This window comes from Macrobrachium rosenbergii, chromosome 56, assembly GCF_040412425.1.
Source record: "Macrobrachium rosenbergii isolate ZJJX-2024 chromosome 56, ASM4041242v1, whole genome shotgun sequence".
Lineage (NCBI taxonomy): Eukaryota > Metazoa > Arthropoda > Malacostraca > Decapoda > Palaemonidae > Macrobrachium > Macrobrachium rosenbergii.
The window spans coordinates 26,776,262-26,795,827 of record NC_089796.1 but is presented as its reverse complement, the minus strand read 5'-3'; the positions used below and the strand labels follow the sequence as shown (position 1 = coordinate 26,795,827).

Below are 19,566 nucleotides of genomic sequence, written 5' to 3'. Positions count from 1 at the left end.
CACCCTCCGCCTGGGCAGCCGTCACCGCAGCCGGGCCCTCGTAAGAAGCGGGCACGCCGCCGCCCCCGGAAAAGCCCGCCTACACCCGCAGTCAGCCACCCCCACACACAGGGCGTCCCCCCGATGTCCTCACGCAGCCGTGGCACCCTTCAGCGCCCCAGCAGATACGCCGACTAATCAGACGTTACCCACGTCTTGTTGGGGGTGGGGAGTATTTGTAAAATAATTTGTAAAGTCTCTGCTGAACATGTTATTTGTAAAGTCCCTGCTGAGCAAGTTTTCTATGGTGACGTCCCATTTTCTTTGCCTCTTCAATTCGTCACACCTGACGTGCCAGGTCACGTAAATCCAATCATTTAAACTATGTATATAATTGTTTACCTGTTTCGATTTGTGTACCGTGTATTTCTTCTTTCGCAGGCATCAAGATTGTATTCAATTTCAATTCTGTCTATTTTCACATTGTACAGCGTACTCGTTTGCTGTATTTATTGTTAATTATTATCGACCTCAGGTCACCTTTGCTCCCATTGTATGCCGCGGCGCGACGTCAGTCTGCCGCTATATAAACTGCCTGGATCATGAATAAATCAGCAGTACTCTTTTACCTGCTCGTTTTTTTTGCACCTCTTAAAAAACTATGAAAACTGAAGCTAGGCTTTTTTGATAAAATCTCGATAGACTTTTGCACTTAACACTTTGAATATTATATCTTGACCTTTAGTATCTATCAAAGTAGCCACACTGAATATTCAAGAATCCTAAAGCATCTTTTAAAGAAGAGGATGCATGCATAATAATGAAAGCGAATATTGAACTGGAAAGCTAACTACCGGGGAAGGTAAGGACGAGGTCTGTGATAACTGCAGAATAGAGGAGGACAGCACCGAACATTTGTTCAGGTGCAAAACCTTACAAAAAGTTTAGAGACCCTGAAAGCCCCGAACAGAAAACTAGTGGAATATATAAGAATAGCCATGAAAATAAAGGACGTCACCAACCTAGAAAACGACGGCACCAGTTAAAAAGAAATAGCAACGTAAAGGGAGGGAGTCATAAAAGTAAATTCGAAATGTTAAGTAACATCTGAAAGGTTTCGGGGTAGGGTGCTGAATTAAATGAAAAACTGTTAAATGCTATATATAACGCAAAGTCAAAATAAAATTGTGTAAAATTGTATTCAAGGGAATAAAGCTGGCACCTCATCAGAATCGTACAGTGTGCCCGCAACTGTGTTTGTGGGGTGGGCGCTTAGAAACCAGGAACTCAGACCTTATTTACAGTTTATATAACTGTTTAATTGATACATATTTAGATGTTTATATTTTATAATTCCCAAATTTTAATTTAAAAATTAATGCGAATATATTTTTTATTATTTTAAACAACAAAATTTTTCATATGATCTGCCTAATTTTTAAAATATATAATGAATCGAAATCTTATTAGCAGGATTTAAAAATGTGATCCTAGAACACCGATAAGACCGATCACGTCATAGTAACGTATATTTGAATGAGAATCGCGTCTCTCCTATCTTTGATATCGACGTTCTGTAAGGTATTTTGCTCAGTATTTTGCATTTCCTGTGGGGAATTTGCAATTATTGTTGGAATTGAAACTGGTGCGAACTATTCTTAGGGTAAGAGAGTGTTAAAACGTCGGGAATTATACCTTTGTAGAACTACCGTAGGCTAGTGTACTGTAGCCTTGGCCAGGCTAAGGGAAACAGGTTTAGCCCCAGTACTGTATTAACCGCAATTTGTAAGCTGTTCGCTGCTGTTTTTATTCATTTATTATAAATAGCCTGTGCAGGTTATAGCCAAATGCTGTTTAAGATAATATGGGCAGGTGAAGTAGGACATCTATTCCTGCCGGCAAGTGCGTAGCCAAAAATTTTCTATCCTTTCATGAAGGTTAGGCGAGTTCGGGTCGTTTCGGCCGTAAGCACGTTTACGTGTAAAATGGGCCCCGTGTTTAGTACCAGCCCCTTGGGGATGTACGTAAAACATGAAATAATAATGGTAAATACTATAAACATAACGGTAAATACCATAAACATAACGTCTTACATTGTTTTGGATGTTACGGCCTAAGTGACTTACAGTCGAAACGACCAGGACCGGGCTAGGCAAGGCTCCTGATTAGACTAGCTTAGACCCAGCCTAAAGCTAAGAGAGGTGGAAGCGGATGCAGAATAGGGAGACGGGTAGGAGTGAGAAATCCGACGCTAAAATTTTACTTTAGTTGCATGGCTTGGTTCCCGCCAGTCGCCAACCGGGACAGGTTACGGCCTTTTTTGGGGGAGTCCAGTGGGGCGAAACTCCCCCAGCCAGGTCAGGACAGGTCGGCCTAATTTAGGTTAGGCAGGTCTGATCTGGTTAGGTCAAGACCTAGCATTATAGGAAAGGTTAGGCTGTCTGTTTATGTATGAGGAACCTGTCCCAGTTGATGACTGGCAGGAATCAGGCCGCACAACTAGCCAAAAGTAAAGTTTTACCAATCCAACTATGAAAACAGGCCAAAGCTAACCTTTTGTAGATGCTGTCTTGACCTAAGTAGATCTTACCTTCCTAACCTGACTTACGGTGCCATTGCCCTGACATGGCCGGTGGTGGTTGACTTCCTCTGGACCCCCCCTCCCCCAAGTAACACTGAATATCTGTGTCTCCCTGCTCTGCATAATACATGAGCGAGGATGATAGCTTAGGTATCTTAGCTTAAACTCAGCCTTGATGAAGCTTTTGTATATCAGGTGTATACTAACTTGACATAGCCTAGGCCTAGGTATTGAAGGGATGTTTAACCCACAAGGTGCTGCGCGTCGCTATAATGAACGCTTTATATGTTGTGCTAGGACGATGACGATATTATCGATGCTTTATTTTCAAATGTCGCCGTAAATTTAATCCCTCCCCTTAGCTCTGTTTGAGTGACGTCAACAGTGTCACCAGCCACTCAGCTCACTCTTTAACATAAAAGATGCCAGATTTCTTTTAATCAAAATTGTAAACCTTCCATCAGCTGGGGGGTTGGGACCAGGGAGGGTTTTGCACCCTGAAGTTGAGCAACAGTTGAAGATTCTGATAAATCTTTGTTTATTTTGTAAATTTTAATTTTGGAGATGCTGGCCTTTGATAATGATGCTTATTCATTTTCATCAAATAGTGATATCGATATAGATAATTGCAGTGAGAGTGACGATAATAATATTGGTTTGTTCCGACATGATATACAAACCGTCGGTCCTTTACTTTAGGAATTAATTATGACGAAGCTGGACATGGCCGTTAAACTCTTGAACAAAGTGGTTAGGCAGTAACTACTGCCAGGTAGACGGGAATACCCGCCTGCCCGGATGTAAACATTCCAGTTTGCTTTCGGCCGTCATGCATTGCAGATGTGTTTTCAGATTTCTTGGCCTGACTGCCGTTAGGCTCTTTTTTTATCCCAATTCAGTGGGATCTTTCTGTATTTTTGTGTATATATTGCATGTTTGATATTTATTAATACACACCCACGATTTGTGATAACCTTGCATAAGCCGTCGTTCCCCTGCACTGTGTCTTGGGTTTGACGGCCAAGGGCGTATTTAGAGGGGCATAACCGAGTGGTAATGCTTCTCTTCCAGCAGCCCTTTATTTAGGTACCGAAGGTGTTCCCCAGTACGTTCGGAGATATTAGTTGGGACGTAAAGTCTTCACTCCCCTACACTGATCGGGACGTAAGAGTTCGCTTCCCTTCTTGGGCTCCCGCCCTCCGTGTACAAGGGCATGACTACTTCCTTCCTACTTGTGCTGAGTGTTGTTTTCTCCGCCTACTCTTAGAGTTGCAGGGAGGGGGGGGAGGTTGCGGGCTTCGTCGGTAAGTTCCGCTTCCATGGCACCCTTGGTGGCCTCCCCTCCGCCCTTCTCTCTCCCTGTAGATTCTTCCTTATCTCACCTTCGGTAGAGATCTCTCTCCTTCGCCCTCTTTGCTTACTCGTTGGGTAAGGACCATGAGGGGGGCCGCCGTGGGCGGTCAGGCGACCTCCTCTAAGGGGCCTCCTCTCACTACACAGGGCAGTTCCCCTTGTAGCGAGAGGAGTCTCCCTCTACTAATCATCTTTGGTTCTTCTTTCAGGTTGACAGTAAGCATTGCAGGCACAGCAGTAGTTGGGTGGATATCTCAGTTGGGATATCTTTGCATGAAGGAGTCTTGATGTTCATACAGTGTTGCTTTAGGATCGACCACAATAACTGGTTGGAATGGCTCAGTTCCACGTTGGGATTGTTCTGACTCTGTTCCCGCTGATGTGGATCAATTGCTGTCATTGCTGACCTTCATGTATGCTGTGGCACTGCTCTGGCGTATCTGTGGTCCATCTGCTCCTGCTGTTTCCTGTGTTATGCTCCTGTTAACTCAATGACAGTCTCTGGGCTGCTCTTCCTGGTCTCCTGCCGCAGCTGTCCTGATTGTTCTTGTCGCTGCTGGTGACTTTCATGTGATGTTCCTGGCCATTGCTGTAGCTCCTGCCTTCCGAACCGCTTCCGTAGCCCCTGCATCGGCTGTCCTGATTGTGCCTGCCACTTCTCCTGGTGGTTGTTTCCTGGACCGCTTCAGTTGCATTACTGCCTAGCTGCCCTGGAGGTTACGATGTCTGCCATCCTGTAGAAGATGTCAGAGTGAAGGTAAAGGAAGTCGCCCTGTGGAAGTGACGTTCCTGGCCGTTGCAGTAGCTCCTGCCTTCCAAACCGCTTCCGTAGCTTCTGCATGGGCTATCCTGATCATGCCTGCTGCTTCTCCTGGTGGTTGTGTCCTGGGCTGCTTTCATTGTGTTCCTGCCTAGCTGCCCTGGAGGTTACAATGTTTTGTGTCCACCATCCTGTAGAAGATGCTGGAGTGAAGGTGAAGGAAGTTGCCCTGTGGAAATAGCGACATCCTCTTCAACTTACCTTCGATTTCATCTTCTGCTGCCTCTTCCCTTCCTCTCCCGAGGTTCGAGGGGGTCCCTGGAACTGGACAGACCTCCGTCGGCCGAAGGAGGGGAAGGGTGCTTCTTTCCCCTTGATGCCCTTGGACGTCTAGGGGCTGCCTTCTCCCTAGGAGGCAGTGGGTCTCTCGTTGGCTCTTCCTAACCTTCGGGTTGGGAAACTGAATTGCATACCCCTGGGTTTTGTGTTTCGGGAGCCGTGGGCGCGCTGACCTTGGTTTGCGATCCCATTCCCAGTCCTAGAGGTTCCGCCTGTAAGATGGGGGCTGCTTCGGGTGCTCATTCGCGAGCCACTTCAAGTGCTCAAGATTCAGTGGAAAACGAGTATCCCGATCTGGTCTGGAGAGTACTCTCCCTGGCCCAGTTCGGGAGCAGTGCGAGAGAAAGGGCCGAGGCACCCAGGTGTCTCAGCTCTTCCTGCCAGCACCACAAGCGCTCCCCGAGTGCTTACCAGTGCTCGGTTTGGTTCCCAGCCTGGTGTCTCAATCCTATCAGTTCAAACGAGAAGAAACAGGAAGAGGTTCCCTTTGGGAGTCCTGCGGGACTTCTAAGGGACTGACTCTCTTCTGGGAAACAAGTTTCTCTTGTTGGCTCTTCCTGCCCTCGGGCGGAAACCGATTCGCATTCTCCTGTGGGGTCTGGCGTTTCGGGAGCCGCGAGAGCACGGCCTCGAGAGGCCACGCCCTCATTGCCAGTCTTAGAAGTCTGCGTCTAAGACTGGTTCTGTGCCTGGCTCTTTTTGATTTCTTAGGAAACTGAAAGCAGCTACTCCCGATTTTTGGGAGTCTCGTGGGTCGCTTGAATCCTGTGAATCACGAGCGTTCTCCTGACGAGAGGCACAGGATGAGAGAAAGTGCCGAGACACCCAGGTGTCTGGGTGCCAAGGCGCCAGGTGTCTTGATACTGCCTGCCAGCTGCTTCAGTTGCTTGGCTGGGTTTCATCCTTGTGTCCTGAATCGTAGGGTTCGAGCATGCAGAATAGCAGACACAGAATTCCCCTTTGAACCTTCTCGAGGGCCTCGGCCTCAAAGGAGTTTAGAGTTTGGGAAACTAGCGCTAGTTCACGGCAGACGAGTTCCGCCCTGTCCAGTTCCGATTGTGTTCGCGCGATCGGCTCGGCATGCTCGCCCTGCCCATCCCCTGGTCGCGCTTGCAAGACTGGCTTGGCTCGGCTCGGCTTGCCCCGCCTGCCTCCCAGTCCACCGCATACCACCCTTTGGATCGTGTTCACGTGATCGGCTCAGTTCGGTGCAGCTCAACTCAGCCCCACTCAATTTTTCTGAATTGGGTTCGAGTGAACTTTCTGCTCTTCCAAGGAAAGCACAGTGCCATGGCACAAACGCTCGTCTTCCCCCTTGTGGCAGTAATCTTCTTCGGTTGATTATCACTCACGGTCTGCCTCTCTTGCTGGTCTTACTGGCAGGACAGGTAGGGGTACTCTTTCTCCTCACCTGTTCTCTTTTCTTCCTCACCTGTTCTCTTTTCCTCTTGGTTGTTCTGAGAGGAGCAAGACAGACTGAGAGCTCCGACTAATTTGTCTTCGGAGTTCAGCTACCTGGTGTGCTTTGGGTGTCAATCTCCCAATTGTCTCATAGTACAGTACAACCATGTAGCCGAGGAGGGTTTCTTGGGATCTGTCAAGGTCTCTCTCCAAGGAGAGAGGTACAGGAGTTTCACGCTTTGGAGGCAGTGAGGATCTTCCTCTTCAAGTTGCGATTGCCCCATTTTTCGGAGAACTTTGCGTTGATTCGTCAGCACGAGGATCCCCAGGACAGGATCGCGGCACCCCCAACGAATAATCTTCATCACTCACAACCCTTGCAGTTCCTGAGGGGCCAAGAGTGTTGGGGGCTGCCGCGGTCCTTGCTTCCGAGAGCATTCTCGACCAGATGAATTCTTTTCTTCAGACAAGGAGTTCATTCAGGTCGAGACACCAAGCTTCTCCCCTGCCTTGACAAAATACAAATTCTTCTTGCCTTGGAGGGTCTTGCCGATCGCAGTTCTGTTGGCAGTTCTGGTGCTAAGAAGAAGGACTTTGTCCCAATTCAGATCTCTGGTTTCATAAGTCCCGAGTTGGCTCGACCCTTAGTAACGAACCTTTACTTGGTTCTGCCTTTCTTTTTCAGAGATTTGCCAGATACCTCGGTAATCAAGGTTCGTACCAGGGCACTGCCTTGTCCTCTGGACAATGGCCAAGACCTTGGGGTCCTAGTCATCTCGATTTGACCTTGAGTTCAAGCCAGCCCCCCTCAACCCCTAAGAAGTCCCAGGCTTCGGAAGAAGATTGCGGAACACATAGCCCTCTTCTTCCCTTCTAGGAAAGTATGCATAACTGTGTCTCTTTCCACTCTCTTATCCATAAGGTAGGAGTGAAGAAGGAAAGAGAGAAAGAAGTATTGACCAGGAAGAAGTTCTCCTACTGCTGATGCCTGGATGAAATGATACTTATTGAGTTTGGAGCTGGCAGCGACATTACTGGAATGGGAATGGGTTCCTTCAGGAGAAGTAGCTATTTCCCTCAGGTCTCGGCAATTCTTTTCAGCAAACTTCCATTCCGCTTCCTCTCTCAATTCGGGAAATGCTAGCCCAACTGGAGCTAATCTTCTTGTTATCCTTCATCTTGCAGAAGCTTCCCCATGGTGGAGAATGGAGGTCTGCTTCCATTCCTCTGTCCTTCTTTCCTCTTCAAAGTATGAGGAAAGAGTAAGGCTATTGCATGATTGAAGGAACCTCCGAATATGCTTGCATATTCCCCGCACATCGTGTGTCTACTTCCGGATTCACTGATTTAGGAGTAGGTGCACACCTGTAAGACTTTGTCTTTAAGTCGTGTGATCAAGACGATTAGTACCTTCTCATCAACATCATGGACTCAAGGCAGCCTTTTGGCCTTCTGAGAATTCAGGATGAGTTTTGCGACGCTCAGTGGTTTCGTTGAACAACAAAACCACAGTAGTGGCATTCGTCGACAAACACGAGGGAATCATTATTTCCTCCTGTTTCATCTGTCAGTATTTGCAGGTACTCGAGTGCTCTTTAGCGCACTCGACAGGTCAATTAGCCAGATGCTTTCCCAGTTGGGATGTATTGGTAGGCAAGCTTGGCCTCGGGTTTGAGTGATCGGGACGGAATGCGCTGTTCACTCTTTTCTTCATGAAGAGACTGCTCGACTGAGAGATCCCTACCGTCTTTCTGTTGCCTCCCTGCACAACAAGTCAGTAGTTTTTCTCGCTCCTTCATACCAGACCCAGGGGCCGCTATGGTGAGGCATGCTGTCTTTTTGGGAAAAATAGATATCTACGTTTTTCCCTCCGTATTTGTCTGTTTCGCTAGGGGTTCACAAGCACTGCTCACCCCGAGTTACAGACAAATGCTGGAAGACTTCACCTTTTGCCCGACCTGATAGCTCTACTTCCAAGGCATCGAGAAGAGCTCTGCTTGACCCAACCTCCTGTAACAGCTACACAAGAAACAGTTCTTCAGGCAGTACATCCCTGTGTGTTGAGGACTGAGAGACCTTCCAGCTTTCTTTGCAAGCATAGGCTTTCTCATCGAGCGGCAACGGATATAGCTGGATATCTCTTGAAGTCCTCTGCAACACTGTGCCAGGGACTGGATCCGTCTTTGCTGGTGGGTGTCGTTGATGGAACTTCTTCTCGGGTCAGAGTCGCTCTTCAAGTCTGGACTTCTTTGTCTTCTCCGCCGAGGGTTGCTTCTCTCCCTTTCATGTGTGAAGAACGTAGGCCTTTGTGACCTAGTCTTCTATCTGAAGTAGCCTTCTTTTCCTCAGTCGAGATTTAGCTACTGATGAGAAGCTTCTTCGGTCTTACTGTCCCAGGGAACTATTCCCTGAGTGACATGTGACTCGTTTAGGGTTCCTGTCCTGTGCTCTGCACGCGCCCTTACGAGAGTCGTCGGATAGAGATGTGCCCTCTTAGGACCATCTCTCATCTCGCTCCAGCCTTGGTGTAGAAGATGGAAGAACAGGTGAAGGGATCAATACCTCGACTCCTTCTCGGATGTCATAGATGGACTCCAAATCCATCGGCATCTATTGTTGGGTTCGAGTCCTTCTTGTTCCCCTCCTCCTTGGACTTGGTATTGATGATCCAGATCAGTCTTTACTTTGTCCTATTAGGGAGCTGTGGTACTTTCCGAAAAGGCTGAACATTCCTAACCTGGACATTGTCGACATTTTCGCTAGTACTATCTCTCCCAAGGAAGAAGTGCCCAGGACACATCTTTCTCCTGGGTTCGTGAAGCGATCGAAGGAGGTACAGTAAACCCCCCGTATTCGCACCCGGGATGCTTACTTAATAGCCCCCTTAATAGCTAAAATCCGCAAATACTTAAAACCCCTCCAAAAACACTTAGAACTGCCTATTTTGATAGTTTAAACACAAGAAAAACCCTCTAAATATGCTTGTACCTGAGTATTTAAATATTTACATCATAAAAAGTGCATTTAGTCATGAAAATGATATGAAAATAAAGTAATTAGTGAATATTTCTCAGTGAAAAATACCGCAAATGGGCGAATTTTCCGCGAATAATGGTTAGATACATTCCACAGAGAAATCCGCGAATACGTGAGTTCGTGAATCATGAGAACGCGAATACGGGAGGTTTACTATACTTGGCAGCTGGCGATGACGATACCGATACTTTCCACCTGAGAGTTCACAAAGCCAGTGGCTTGGTCCATCCCTCGCATTCTGGAAGTTTCTGTCAGTCTGGAAGCAAGACATGGTCTCATAGACCACACTCTTGTCTTCCTGTGGTCTTGCCCACAGGCCCTTTGAACCTTTTTTCCTTGGTCCTGTGGTGGCTGCTCAACAAGTTGTGCTTTCTTACCCAGCTCCTTCAAGAGGATTAGTAGCATCTCGCCTAAGGTGTTGGTTCTGGAAGTGAGAAGGACACCAAGAGTGACTGACTTCTCTTCCTCCACCTTCCTCATCCTCCTACTTCTCCTCCTTCGCGATGAGAATAGGACTCGAACCAATACTTGCTGGATCTGGTGTCTGATGCGGTAAGACTACTTATTGAGCTCCCGTTCTATTTTTCTTCAAGAATCATAGAAGCAATTCTGCTCCTTCCTCTAGCAAGGGGAGGAAGGAGAGACTGGCAATAAGTGAAACCCTCTCTCTGATTTTGCTTACTGCCTCCGACTAGATTCTTCCCAGCCTGTTTCGTATGAGTTACGTTTCCTCACTCATGCGAAAAGGTCCAGTATTTGACATTTGATCTTGTAGTTCCTACGCTCCGATCAATATGTCAGAGGCACGGTACTCCTCCCCACTCTTTCGACCAGGAGTAGCCCAGGTGTGCAGAACTCCAGTCAGTTCAAGAGACTCACTCAGATTCCTCCCTCCAACCAGTGAGTCTTCCTAATGTAAAGGACCAACGGTTTGTATATCATGTCGGAACAAATCTCAGTTTTCACTTATACAACTTACCCGGTAGTTACATATAGCTGTCGTCTTTGACGTCACGGCAGTATTTCAAATTTCGCTAAGCTTAGCGGTATTCGAAAAGGTGATCCCCTACCCCGCCCTCTATCGGGTATCGGGAACCGTTCAAGAACACGTCATTAGTTTTTTGCCGTGCCGAACCGGTAACACGGTTCTGCTGCTGGTAGTATTTCTCAACAATTCGAACTTGTAATTCCTTTTTTGGTGAAGTACTCGGTTTTGTTGTTTTTGCTGGCGCTAGTTATTGCTTTAGCTATTGATCTTAGTTAGACTATTATGTCTGATTCTGGTTCTAGTGGTATCCGGTTTTGCAGCAAAGGCTGCAAAACCAGGCTTGTTAAGCTTAGTTTAGACCCACACACTTCTTGTTTTCATGCAGGGGCAAAAATGTTCTGCTGACTTGACTTGTAATGAGTGTGAACTACTAACTTTGTCTGACTGGAGTGCTTTGGGGAAGTACATGAAGAAGCTTAGAAAGAGATAGGATTAGGAAGGCCTCTTCTAGGTCTTCGAGGTCAGGAGGTAGTCAAGAGGTTTTTGTAAACCCATTAACCCTGCTCCCCTGTAGTTCCTGTAGTTTTACCTGCCCCGACACCGTTTCTCCCAATCCTGATACCGTGTCAGTCCTTAATGCGTTTATGTCTTCCATGCAGAAAATGGGGACAATTTGCAGCGTTAGTTAGTAGACCGCAGTGATAATGCAAGTGTTGTGCCTTGTGTAAGTGTTGTGGAGGAGGTAGCTTCTCGGCCCATTCACGCTCCCAGGTCTAGGCCCCCTGTCAGGCTCCCAGGTTCCAGGAGAAGGCATGCCGAAAGCCGAAAGGAGGTGAGTGGGACCTGCTCCCGAGCAGTTGCCCCTCAAGCAGTCCTGTTGCCGCTTCCCAGGCTGCTGGCCCTCACCACCACCGAAAGGTGAGGAGCGGATAGTGTCGAGTGGATCCAGTTGGAGTTCCTCCCCGCCTAGAGGTTGGCGTTTTCGCGACTCTTCTAGACCTTTGAAGAGGTCTCGTCTGCTTTCTCCATTGAAGATTCCTAAGAAGAAGGCTCTTCTGGAGGATCCTTCCCCTTCCTGTAGCTTTTGGGCAGAACCGGAGAGGCTTTCTTCGTCGGACTCGTCTCATTCGTTATCGGCTGATCCTCCTATCAGACGATGCATCTGAGAGGTCTGCTCCTTTGGCGCCAGCGACTCCTGTGACTCCTGTTCCTGTTTCGCTCCTGTTCCTGTGTCGCTGCTCCAGCATTCGATGAACCTCAACAGCTTGTGATTGACGGAATCAACGCCCGTTTGGACTCGATTTTACAACTTTTGTCTAAAAATCAAGTCTCTTCTTTGGCTCCTCCTCCTGCGATGCCAGCGGCGCCCACCTCAACTCCTCTTTCTGTCGCCCGGTAGCGCTGCCGCTTGCGCCTCCGTTGGCGCCACCTTTGGCTGCTGTGCCGATTGCGCCTCCTTTGGCGCCTCCTGTGATACCAGCGGCGCCCGCCTCGACTACTCTGTCTCAGCCGCTCGGTAGCGCCGCCGCTGGCGCCATTGGCGCCACCTGTCGTTGTGGTACCGACTGGCTCCTCCTTTGGCGCCACCTTTGGTTGCTGTATCAACTGCGCCTCCTTTGGCGCCTCCGATGGCTCCTCAACAGGCTCAAACTCTTTCGGTGACACAGCAAGAATATGTCACTAGCCTTCCAGCCCCATTTCGTGTAACTCAAGTCTCAGTTCAAGGAGACTTGGATGAAGATGTTGTCCAGCTGGACTTATCCCCAGTATTTCTGACGAACTCCTCTCGGGCTTAGAGGAGCAGTGTAAGGAGGAGAAGTCTCCTGCAACTCTCTTCTTACAAGAAGCTCTTGAAGTTCTTTATTGAGAACTTCCTGATTCGTTCTCGCCTGCGGCTCCTCCGTCTCCTGGGTCCCAGTACAAGAGGGACAAGGCTTCTGTTTTTTCTTCGGACTTTACCAAACTTGTCCTGTCCGTCTCGGCGAAGAAAGGCCTTAAGAAGATGGATGCTTGGCTGGCCGAGAAGAGGGAAATTGGAAAGAACGTCTTCTGTCTTCCCTCCTCCTCGTTCGTTCCTTCCGTAACCGGAGTTGGTATGAGACTGGGAAATGTTTTCCCTGGGTGTGGCTGCCTCCGCAGGGGACTTCTCCAGTCTCATGGATGCCAGTAGGAGGACCGCACTTAATTCTCATGAAGGTCTTCTTTACGTCCTCCGAACTGGATCAAGTTTTCAAGAGCGTGTTTCGGACTCTTGAAATTGTGAGCTTCCTGGACTGGGCGATTGCGGCCTTAGCCAGGAAGATTAAAGATTTTAATCTTCCTTCCGAGCTCTTGGATGATGTGGTAGGAGTAGTGGACTGCATTGATAGGGGCATCTGCGACGGTGCAGTAGAACTGGCCTCTTTATTTACGACAGGGGTTCTCAAAAAGAGGCAACTTTGGTGCTCCTTAGCAAAAGGTGTTTCTTCAAACCAGAAGTCGGCTCTCTTGTTTTCTCCTTTGGAACAAGGCTCATCTGTTTCCGCAAGAGTTGGTTGCTGCAATTTCCCAGGCGTTAGCCCAGAAGTCAACCCAGGATCTTTTGTCGCAGTCTGCCAAGAAAGCGAAGAGACCTGTGCTTTCTACCGCTTCTGTGCGCGGTGTTTCGTCCCCCAGCTGACTCATTTGGACAGTATAAAGGAAGATCCTCTAAACGTGTTTTTGGCAGGGCCAGAGGAAAAGGCAAAGCCACGCCTAGAACCTCGACAGCCCCAGAGAAGAAATGAACCTTTTGTCCTCCATTCAGCTGTAGGAGCCAGACTGCAAAGGTTCTGGCAAGAGTGGCAACAGATCTCGGCAGACCCTTGGACGATCCAAGTTTTAAAGGAAGGATATGCCATCCCCTTCCTTTCCAAACCTCCTTTAGTGGAGGCTCCAGTTTCTTTACAGGCGTACTCAACAACTCCGCAAAACTAGACGCCCTTTCGCTCAGAAGTCCGAGCCATGCTGGAGAAGGAAGCGATAGAACTGCTTCATGCCCCTCTATCTCCAGGTTTCTACAATCGTCTGTTCCTGGTTACGAAAGCATCAGGGGGATGGAGACCCGTCCTGGACGTGAGTGCGTTGAATGTCTTCGTTCAGAAGACAAAATTCTCCATGGAGACAACTCAGTCGGTCTTGGCGTCTTTACATCAGGGGATTGGATGGTTTCTATAGACCTCCAAGACGCTTATTTTCACGTCCCAATACACCCAGATTCAAGGAAGTTCCTGAGGTTCGTCTTCGAGGGACAGGTTTATCAGTTCCGTTCCTCTGCTTCGGTCTGTCGACAGCCCCGCAAGTTTTCACAAGGGTCCTGTTGTCAGTAGCCAGACATCTTCATCTGGAAGGAATTCGAGTTTCCATGTACCTCGACGATTGGCTGCTCAAAGCTGCTTCGAGGGAGAGCTGTTTGGAGGACCTATCAAAGACTCTTCAATTAACGAAGTCTCTAGGCCTCATTATCAACAAGAAGAAGTCTTGCCTTACTCCCAGTCAGCAGATCGTCTATTTGGGAGTGAGTCTGGACTCTCAGACTTTTCAGGCTTTTCTGTCCAGTCAACGGATAGCCTCATGCCTGCAGAAGATCGACAACTTTCTGCAGAGGAAGATTTGTTCAAAGCGAACAATGGATGAGCCTCGTGGGAACCTTAACTTCAGTGGAGAAGTTTGTAAAACTGGGGCGCTTGAACCTGAGACCACTGCAGTTTTACCTGCAAGAGAAGTGGCCCAGGAAACAGTTCCCGGACTCCTTCACATTCGCCATTTCGGAAAAGATAAAGGAGTGCCTCCGTTGGTGGAGGTCAGAAGGAAGGCTGTCACAAGGACTTCCTCTTCAGCTTCCGAACCCAGACCTAACTCTGTTTTCCGACGCCTCGGACAAGGGCTGGGGAGCGACTATGGGGACAAAAGAAGTTTCGGGCCAGTGGCAAAGAGAAGAGAGAAACTGGCATATCAATCGAAAGGAACTAAAAGCGGTTCACTTAGCCCTGTTAGCCTTTCAAAAAGAAGTGGAAGGCAAATGCGTCTTGGTCCAGGCGGACAACACGACCGCTCTGGCATACATTCGAGAACAGGGGCACTCACTGCGTGGTCCCTCTACGAGACCTCGAGGAGCTTCTAGTTTGGACGGAGGAGATCGGGACCAGACTAGTAACGAGATTCATTCAAGGGGAGAGAAATGTAGCAGCGGACCTTCTCAGCAGAAAGAACCAGGTCCTGTCCAACGAGTGGACTTTACATCCCCTAGTTTGCAAGGAGCTATGGAAGATATGGGGACGTCCATCATAGATCTCTTTGCAACCAACAAAACGACTGGCTGCCCCTTTACTGCTCTCCAGTTCCAGACAACAAAGCGGTTTTCGTGGATGCAATGTTCATGGACTGGTCGGACCTGGATCTTTATGCCTTTCCCCGTTCAAGATCCTGTGGCAAGTCATCTCGAAGTTCTCAAGCCATCGGAACGTAAGGATGACTCTGGTGGCTCCATTCTGGCCGTCCAGGAGTGGTTCCCGGACCTTCTAAACCTACTGTCAGACTTTCCGAGACTTCTGCCAGAGAGACCAGATTTACTCAGACAGCCGCACTTTCAGAGGTTCCACCAAAACTTGTCCGCTCTTCATCTTGTCGCCTGCAGACTGTCAGGAGACTCATCAGAAAGAGAGGCTTTTCAAGAGAGGCTTCTGAAGCTATCGCGAAGCCAAGAAGAGAATCCTCTGACAATGTTTACCAGGCGAAGTGGACACAGTTTAGGTCCTGGTGTCGAAGAGAAGGCGTGTCTTCTTCTTCGACGTCTATAGCCCAGATGGCGATTTTCTCTGTTCCTCCACAGAGAGAAAAAGCTTGCTGTACCTACCATTAAAGGGTATAGAGCCATGTTAGCTTCAGTCTTTCGACATAGGGGTCTTGAAGTGTCTTTGAGTCAAGACCTTTCAGATCTGATTAGATCATTTAATACGTCAAAGAGAGACCAGAAGAGACCAGTGGCGTGGAATCTTGACGTAGTGCTGAGATGGTTACGGTCTCAGTCCTTTGAACCGATGGCGAACATCTCCTTGAAGGATCTCACGAAAAGACTCTTTTTTTGGTAGCTCTGGCTCGGCCAGGAGAGTAAGTGAGCTGCATGCAATTGACAAAAGAGTAGGCTTTGCTAAGGGAAGGCAGTATGTATGTCTACTCTTGGTTTCTTAGCCAAGAACGAAGACCCGTCAAGACCTTGGCCAAGAGAGTTTGAAATTAAGGACCTTTCCCAATTGGTCGGTCCCGAAGAACCCGAAAGGTACCTCTGCCCTGTGAGAGCTCTCAAGTTCTATGTTCAGAGAACAAAGAAGCTCAGAGGTCCCAGTGACCACCTCTGGTGCTCGGTTAGAGATCCTTCTAGGCCTCTCTCTAAGAATGCCCTTTCTTTCTTTTTAAGAAGCCTGATAAAAGAAGCTCATGAGCAGTGTGTTGACTCGGAGATGAGTATTCTTAAAGTAAAAGCGCATGAGATTAGAGCAGTTTCAACTTCTGTAGCCTTTAGCAGAAACTTATCTGTGAAAGACTTGGTTAAGTCCACCTTTTGGAGATGCAAGTCAGTGTTTGCATCGCATTATTTAGTGGACGTGCAAACTGTTTTCAGAAGAGTGCAGTACGCTGGGGCCCTTTATTGCTGACTGACACGGTGTTGGGGAGGGTGAAAAGGAGTCCGCTCCTTAACTAACATTTTCACCTTGGTGTTGGGGTTGTTGTTTTTAAGGTTGTCTGGAGATACATGATGTGGTAGTATCTTCCAGTTTTTAATCTTTGGTATTTGGTTTTATGGTAATGTTAGGTGATCCCTCGTTTTGTTGTTCGTTGTACTGCGCCCTGATCAAGGGCATCAGACTTGTCCGTACGCAGCCATGTTCTCTACGGCAGGTACTGTTTTTTATTGTGTCCGACACACGGATCCCTTATATCCTCTCGGCACAATATAAAGGCCAGCAGACTACAGAGGCAGTAACCACTGAGTCAGCTACCTTTAAAGGTAAGGAACCTATGTCTAACTTGTTGCAAGTAGATAATTCCAAGAATTTTATTAGCTGCCAGTGTCCCCACCTCCTCAAGGTGCCAATCAGCTATATGTAACTACCGGGTAAGTTGTATAAGTGAAAATGAAATTTTTATGATAAAATAACGTTTCACTTATACTTACCCGGTAGTTAGTTACATAATCATAACCCTCCCTCCTCCTCCCCTCACCTGGGCAGTTGGGCAAAAAACTTATGACATGTTCTTGGGGCGGTTCCAGCGATACCCGATAGAGGCGGGGTTAGAGGATCACCTGTTTAACGATAAGCTAGCTTTGAAAATTTGAATACTGCCGTGACGTCAAAGACGACAGCTATATGTAACTACCGGGTAAGTATAAGTGAAACGTTATTTTATCATAAAAATTTCTTAACCAGAGTAAATTATAACACTTTTGGCTAACTATATAAGGTCCTTTAGATACATTACCCAACTTCCTTTTATCATCCTCAATCTGAACCTGGACAAGAAAAGGCAAACTGGAATGTTTACATCTGGGAGATGGCAGGTATTTCAAAGGAGGATAACTAGTGATAACCTCTGACGGTTGAGGACTGTAAGTTACTGCCTGAGAGGAAAACAACCACCTTGTTTTGCTGCAGAGTCAGTTTAATTCCGACCATGTTCTAGCAGTATCATTTAATTTTGTCCAGACCTTCTGGGCTCATTGATCCTCACCCGCTTGTTCAGGTAATGCTAATGTAAACTCTTCCTGAGGTTTCAGGTTTGTAAATTAAGGAAAAATACAATTGGATGCTTTTAACTGGTCATACCTGGATGATTTTTTTTAGATTTACTGTACAAAAGTTCAGGACTTAAAATGATTTTAAAAAGGATAATTCTGTTCTCTTGATTTATTGTAATATTAATTGATTAACTGATTTCAGGCCATTTTTATTTTTCAATTGCTGCATTTTCATTTCTTCCAAACCAGCAGATATAAGATTTGATTGACATTTGAGCCAGTTCATTTTCTGGCTGTTGAGGTTTATACCTCAGAAGGTGATTGATGGTTTGTTTAATATTTTACATTTGTTGGGTATTTTCTAAACTTTTCTGCATTCTTTTAACAAAGTTTTCTTACAGACATCAGAAATCCTAATGTTAACATTTTGTTCATGAGACTTACCTGCCAGATATATATATAGCTGTATTCTCCGAAGGTCCGACAGAATTTCAAATTTCGCGGCACACGCAGTGGCCGGTCAGGTGGTTAGTACCCATTCCCGCCGCTGGGAGGCGGGTATCAGGAACCATTCCCATTTTCTATTCAGATTTTCTCTGTCGCCGGACTGTCAACACCTGTTGTCAGTTCCTCCGCCATTTGGATTTCAAATTTGTTGTCACTTAAGTATTTTGGTTGTTTTTGGTATTCGACTGGATCTGTGACTTGGCATACGCTTTTTGTGGACCGTTTTTGATTTTGCTTTTGACTTTTCTTATAATTAAGATGTCTTACCTCTAGCTATCGAGTCTGTAGCTTGGGTGAATGTAAGGTGAGGCTATCGAAGACTTTGATAGTTCCTCACACTTTATGTATGATATGTAAGGGTGTTCAATGCTCTATGATAATCGGTAATGAATGTGTGGGATTGTCTGAGGGTGAGTGGAAGAAATATGAAGCCTATATGCTTAAATTGGAGCGTGATAGGCTGAGGAATCTTCTTCCTCCAGAGTGCATCCTGTAGATGGACAGTCAGGGTTTTCTCCTACTAGTAACCCTGTAGTAAATTTTAGTACTAACCCTGTAGTTTGTTGCTGCAGAAGGTAATGCCCTGGCTCTCGTGTTGAGTCAATGCGCGCTCTTGAAACTAAAGTGAATGCAATTCAAACGCAAAGTGTTAGTGCTAGTGCCCCTAGTGTTGTGGAGGGGGCGTCAGATCGGCCCTATAATGCCTCTAGGCCTGGACCTCTGTCCGAACTCCCAGGACCAGGGAGGGGGCATGTCGAAAGCCGCATGAGGGTTACGGGGACTTCCCACCGATCTGGCGTCCCTTCGGCAGGTCCTGATGACGCTACCCAGGCTGCCAGGGATCGTGCTCAGGCACGCATCCTGAAGGATTGCTTCTCGTCCCTCCGACACGTCCTCCCCGCCTCGGGGTTGGAGCTCTCGGTTGGACTCTCGCCCTCTTAAGAGAAGCTTGAGAGGAGAGGACGCTTCACGTCCTCTTCCTCTAGACGTTTGTACTCTTCCCCGAAAGTTGCGTGATATTCCTCTGCAGAAGAGAATAAAGTGTTTTTCGAATGATGACGCTACTCGACCCCTGTCGCGCTAAGGCAAGGGCTAGAGCTTCTTCCCCTGTGGAAGGAAGAAGACGCCTCTCCCCCTTTCCTTCTCTCAGGTTCAGCCCTTCTCCCGAGAGAGTGGCTTCTCCAACGCGTAAGATTTTGTTGGGTTTGCAACAACAGCTGGATGCTCTCATGAACCTTTCAAGATTCGAATCTGCCTGTTAAGAGGTACAGACTTTCACCTTCGTCTCCTGCTTCGTCTTCCCTCGTCTGCGATGTTTTGAGCGCCTGTCTTCCTAGAGAGAGTGTTTAGTGGCTTCCTATTCGTCTTCCCCGAGTTGAGGTGTTGGCCTTTTCTCTTGTCTCGCGCCAGGAGCGCGTTTGCTCTTCGTCGCTCTCACGCTTCACGCGCCTCACCTTGACGCTCGGCGCCTCACAGCCATGACGCCGCTCGCTCACGCTGTGACTCTCTTCTAGTACTTGCCACGGAGCCTCGCGCGCCCACGCCATGACGCTCCGCGCTCTTCACGTATAGCTTCAAGTCTTGTGTTGACACCGCTCCAGTTGTTCATCATGTCGCACAACTACCCGCTTCAACATCTGATGTCCTTCTTAATTTAGCCAGTACTTGCTTCTCAGTACATATACTAAAATTGGAACGATACAGAGAAGATTAGCATGGCTCTTCTTGATGACAACTAATCGTGAAGCGTTCTTCATTTTTTTATGTTTACTATCAAGATTTAGTTGACGACTTCTTCGCATGGGAGTTCCCGCTTACGTATCGGCGAATCGGAACTACTTTCACCACTCACTCAAGACCCGCCAGCT

The 19,566-nt window shown here is 47.6% G+C and overlaps 1 protein-coding gene and 1 pseudogene across 1 annotated transcript in view; both read left to right on the top strand.

Annotated features, from left to right (window-relative positions):
- LOC136836290 (uncharacterized) overlaps nt 1-19,566 on the top strand; it is a 484,005-nt gene that overhangs the window by 321,653 nt on the left and 142,786 nt on the right. The gene's annotated exons all lie outside the window — the stretch shown is intronic.
- Nucleotides 19,360-19,459, top strand: LOC136836791 (U6 spliceosomal RNA; annotated as a pseudogene).